The sequence below is a fragment of the Macaca thibetana genome, chromosome 15, assembly GCF_024542745.1.
Source record: "Macaca thibetana thibetana isolate TM-01 chromosome 15, ASM2454274v1, whole genome shotgun sequence".
Classification (NCBI taxonomy): domain Eukaryota; kingdom Metazoa; phylum Chordata; class Mammalia; order Primates; family Cercopithecidae; genus Macaca; species Macaca thibetana.
Genome location: NC_065592.1, coordinates 100,332,284 through 100,337,493, shown reverse-complemented (window position 1 = coordinate 100,337,493; position 5,210 = coordinate 100,332,284). Strand labels below are relative to the sequence as shown.

Sequence of the window (5,210 nt, the reverse complement as noted above, 5' to 3'; positions counted from 1 at the left end):
AGCTGGAGGCTTCTCAGCGTGTTATTGTTTAATCCATTTTCCACTGGTAGACATTTAGGTTATTCCCATTTATTTTGCTCCCACAAACAATGCTGCAATTAATTGCCTACATCTCATGTGCTTAGTGTAGTGTGTTTCTAGGGAAGCACTTCCCAGTCTTGTCACACGACAGTGCACAGTGCACATGGTACCACATGGTGTGGCACAAGGGAATCAGTGGACAGAGGAGCTGCTCCCAGCAGGAGGTGCCGATCCCTGGCCATTCCAGCTGCTCCTGGCCCTGCTTAGACACCCTGAGGACTGAGACTGTAAACCTGGCAGGTCCGCATTCATCTCATAGCACACGAAGAGCTCGCAGTCTGTAAGCTCTGCCCCCAGGGAATGAACCTGACAGGGAAATTACTGAGTGTATGGACAGTGAGCTCCATGAATTATCATCAAGATGTTCTTCAAAGTGGTTGTAGTAATTGATACTCTCAATGCCTCTTTCATTCTTTTTTGTTTGTTTGAAACAAAGGATTAGCTATGTTGGCCAAGCTGGTCTCAAACTCCTGTCTTCAAGTGACCCTCCCATCTTGGTCTCCTAAGTAGCTGGGATTACAGTTGTGAGCCACCATACCCGGTTCAATGCCTCTTTCAATCTGAAGATTGTGTCTTTCTTCATTAACTTTCTTCAGAAAAGTTAATTATTTATTTTTAAATGTTCTTTTCTTTCTTTCTCTCTTTTTCTCTCTCTCTTTCTCTCTCTCTTCCTCTCTTCCCTTCCTTCCTTCTCTCTCTCCTTCCTTCCTTCCTTCCTTCCTTCCTTCCTTCCTTCCTTCCTTCCTTCGACAGAGTCTCACTCTTATCATCCAGGCTGGAGTGTTGTGGCACAAATTCAGTTCACTGCAACCTCTGCCTCCCGGGTTCAAGCGATTCTCCTGCCTCAGCCTCTCAAATAGCTGGGATTACAGGTGCGTGCCACTAGGCTCGGCTAATTTTTGTGTTTTTAGTAGAGATGGGGTTTCACCATGCTGGCCAGTCTGGTCTCGAACTCCCAACCTCAGGTGATCTGCCTGCCTCAGCCTCCCAACGTGCTGGCATTACAGGCTTGAGCCACTGAGCCAGGACTATTTATTTTATAATTTTCTATCCTTCATTTCGTGTTCTGTTTCTTTCTCTGTCTCTCTGCTTTCCTTCTTCTCCTTCTTCTTCTCCTTTTTTTTCTTTCTGGAACTGATGTTTATTTTCCATCAGCCTTATTTCCATGTTGCTTAAGAGCCTGTGTAAGAACAGCTTAAGACCATTCAGTGGTTGCTCCTACCCATTCAGTGGCCTGAGCAGTGGGAGCTGCAGACCAGTCTTCCGTGGCAGGCTGAGCACTCCAGTCTTTAGTAGGGAACTGCAGATAGGCACAGAGGGCACCTGCACGCCTTCAAACCAGTCTGCAACCTCAGGCTGAGCAGCAGTGATCTCAGGAGCTGGAGCAGTCCGTTCACCCTGAAATTCCTCCTTGGTCATTGCCTTTTCAGCAGCAGCCTGCTCTTCTTTTTTAATCTCTTCAGGATCTCTGTAGACGTAGAGATCAGGCATGACCTCCCACAAGCGTTCACGGGAAATGGTGCCACGCATGCACAGAACTTCCCGAGCCAGCATCCACCACATCTGACCCACTGAGGAGCTCCCTTGTTGTTGCATGGGATGGCAATGTCCACATAGCGCAGAGGAGAATCTGTGTTACACAGAGCAATGGTAGGTAGGTAAACATAAGATGCCTCCGTGAGAGGCTGGTAGTCAGCCCTGGAGTCAGTAACCACAAGAAGCCATGGCTCCCAGAAGGCTGCCTGGATCTGGTTAGTGAAAGTTCCAGGAGTGAAGCGGCCAGCAATTGGAGTAGCTCCAGTGGCAGCAGCAAACTTCGGCACAGCCCTCTGGCCGGTATTCCTGGAGAATATGACACTGACACCAGCAGGGTATTCAATGGCAGCAATAGCGCGAGCTGCCAGCAGAAGCTTCTCCCAGGTCCCCTTCAGATTTATGATGTGGATGCCATAACTTTTCCTTTTCTAGATGTACTGTTCCATCCGGAGGTCAAGATTGGTGCCACCTAAGTGGGTTCCTGCTGTAAGGAACTTAAGAACATCCTTCTCCTTCATTTGCAGGACATCAAGGGCTCCAGACATTGCGAAAGTTTTCCTTTAAGTTACGATGGGAATCCAGAACAACGCCACGTGGACCCCTCTGTGTGTAGTGCAGAAATAATTCTTGTGTTTTTAGTAGAGACAGGGTTTCACCATGTTGGCCAGGCTGGTCTTGAACTCCTGACCTCATGATCCGCCTGCCTCATCCTCCCAAATTACTGGGATTACAGGACTGAGCCACCGCGCCAGGCCTGTTTTATGTTCTTATGTTCTCTGAATTCTCTCTGTGTTCTTTGAGGTTAAATTTCTGTCTTTGTCTTTCTCTCTCTTTTGGAATCCTCATTGCTTTCTTTCATACCACAAGTTTTCTCTAATCTGCAGTGAGCCTCTGTTAAGCTTTTGTATTTGAGAATGAGGGACTATAAAGGCTGACAGAAACTCTGGGACATGAACAGGGACTGCTACCTTTAGATCACCCTTCGGCGAGAGTGGGCAGAGAACTGGTCATGCTAAGTGGGGGCTCTGCCCCTCAGCCACTCCAGTGTGGGGAGGCCTTTACTCTGGGTGTGCACACCAGCTGCTCAAGTCCTTCCAGACTGGGCACATGACTCTTCGCCTGGAGTCATTATCTGGCTGGATGTCCTCACAGTTCTGTGCATGGGGTGGGGTGGGGATGCGGGTGTTGACTGTTTTACACACAGGTCTTCAACCCTGCTTGATTTTCAGCCCCACTGGACTCTCCTACCTCTAACTGTGGAGCCCTGGCCCCATCCCAGACTCTACAGAGCACAGCAGTTTCTTCCATGGCTCCACCCTCCCTCATCCCATCCCACCAGTAGCTGCTTGTCTAGCTGTGGCTTCCTCTGAGTTGTGGTTTCCTCTGCTATTTCCTCCAGCAACGCTCTTCACTCTGGGTTCAGTGTTGCAGAATTAGTCTGTCGTCTTCCCTCTGCAGATGTCATCATCAGCATTGTCCTCATTCTATTTGTGGTTTTTTTTTTTCACCTGTCCCATTCCTTCACTTGTGTGCTGTTGCTGGAACCTATGGGAAGCTCCTAGCCTATGGCAAACCAGACACAAAGGTCCAAAGAAACTATAGCGCTAAGTGCAGAAACAGAAAGATTCTGACACAAGTGTTCTGATGTAAACATTTAACATATTGAATTGTTTGGGGCATTTGATCCATCTGCAAACACGTACATCCGTGATGTAGTTGCTAAGACACATTCTGGACCTAGGCAGAGTCTGTAAACGCCTGTCCTCCAACTCTGTAAAATTGAATCTGTGGGCCTGGCATGGTGGCTCATGCCTGTAATCCTGGCACTTTGGGAGGCCGAGGCAGGCGGATCACCTGAGGTTGGGAGTTTGAGACCAGCCTGACCAACATGGAGAAACCTCGTCTCTACTAAAAATACAAAATTTGACTCATGCCTCTAATCCCAGCACTTTGGGGAACCAAGGCAGGCGGATCACGAGGTCAGGATATCAAGACGATCCTGGTTAACATAGTGAAACCCCGTCTCTACTAATAATACAAAAAAAAAAAAAATTAGCCTGGCATTGTGGCTGGTGCCTGTAGTCCCAGCTACTCAGGAGGCTGGGGCAGAAGAATGGCGTGAACCCGGGAGGCGGAGCTTGCAGTGAGCCGAGATCGCACCACTGTAACTCCAGCCTGGGTGACAGAGTGAGACTCCGTCTCAAAAACAAAAAGAGCTCAAGCCTGTAATCCCAGCACTTTGGGAGGCCGAGACGGGCGGATCACGAGGTCAGGAGATCGAGACCATCCTGGCTAACACGGTGAAACCCCGTCTCTACTAAAAAATACAAAAAAACTAGCCGGGCGAGGTGGCGGGCGCCTGTAGTCCCAGCTACTCGGGAGGCTGAGGCAGGAGAATGGCGTGAACCCAGGAGGCGGAGCTTGCAGTGAGCCGAGATCGGGCCATTGCACTCCAGTGTGGGCAAGAGTGCCAGACTCTGCCTCAAAAAAAAAAAAAACAAAAAGAAACCAAAATTAGCCAGGCATGGTGGTGTGCAGCTATAATCCCAGCTACTCGGGAGGCTGAGGCAGAAGAATTGCTTGAACCTAGGAGGCGGAGATTGTGGTGAGCCAAGATCACACCACTGCACTCCAGCCTGGGCAACAAGAGCGAAACTCCGTCTCAAAAACAAAAAAACAAAATTGAATCTGTGTCTGCGGCAGCTCTGACCTCAGAGATTCAGTGTGCTAAATCGCTGCCTGGTTTAGAAACCAGCCTGTGTAGCTGAGGCCCTACAGCATGTGATCCTGTCCACATCTGTCATGAGTAGCACAAGGTCAGACATAACCAGGACCATGCACACTGGTGTCTTTCCACAAGGCTGGACTTTTACTGATGCTATTTCAGTCATAAAAGCCATGAACTACATGAAGTTCCCTCAGAGGCAATTCTCCTTAGTACACCCCATTTACTCAGTAGTCAGAACCTTGGGCACACAGGCTCGAACCCCTCCACAGGTCAGTCAATACTGTAAATCATACTTTAGAGTACACTTAATATATAAATATTAAGATTAAACATTCCACATCAAGCAAAATAACATTTAACATCACGAGTAAAGGGGAGGCCGGGCATGGTGGCCCACGCTTGTAATCCCAACACTATGTGCAGCTGAGGCAGGTAAATCACTTGAGGCCCGGAGTTCGAGACCAGCCTGGCCAACATGGTGAAAACTTGTCTCTACTAAAAATACAAAAATTAGCCAGATGTGGTGGTCCAAGTCTGTAGTCCCAGCTACTTGGGAGGCTAAGGCATGAGAATCACTTGAATCTGGGAGGCAGAGGTTGCAGTGAGCCAATATCTCACCACTGCACTTCAGCCTGGGGGACAGAGAGACTCCGTTTCAAAAAAAAAAAAAATAGCGGGGATAGGAAGAGAGGTTCACAAACCAGTCCAAGAAGAGCAACATGGACAGTGTCCTCAGCTGGTCTGGGCACTTGTCAACATCTTGCAAGGAAGAATCTTTGATGCAGGCTGCGCCTTCAGTGGCAGATGCTGGGTGCTGATCACCAGTGACAGCAAGACATTGTCTGTTAAGACGGCCATTTTGAAC

At 48.7% G+C, this 5,210-nt stretch overlaps 1 pseudogene; it reads right to left on the bottom strand.

Moving 5' to 3' along the window:
• Window positions 1-1,251: 1,251 nt before the first annotated feature.
• On the bottom strand, window positions 1,252-2,162 carry LOC126937661 (40S ribosomal protein SA-like; annotated as a pseudogene).
• Window positions 2,163-5,210: the final 3,048 nt, after the last annotated feature.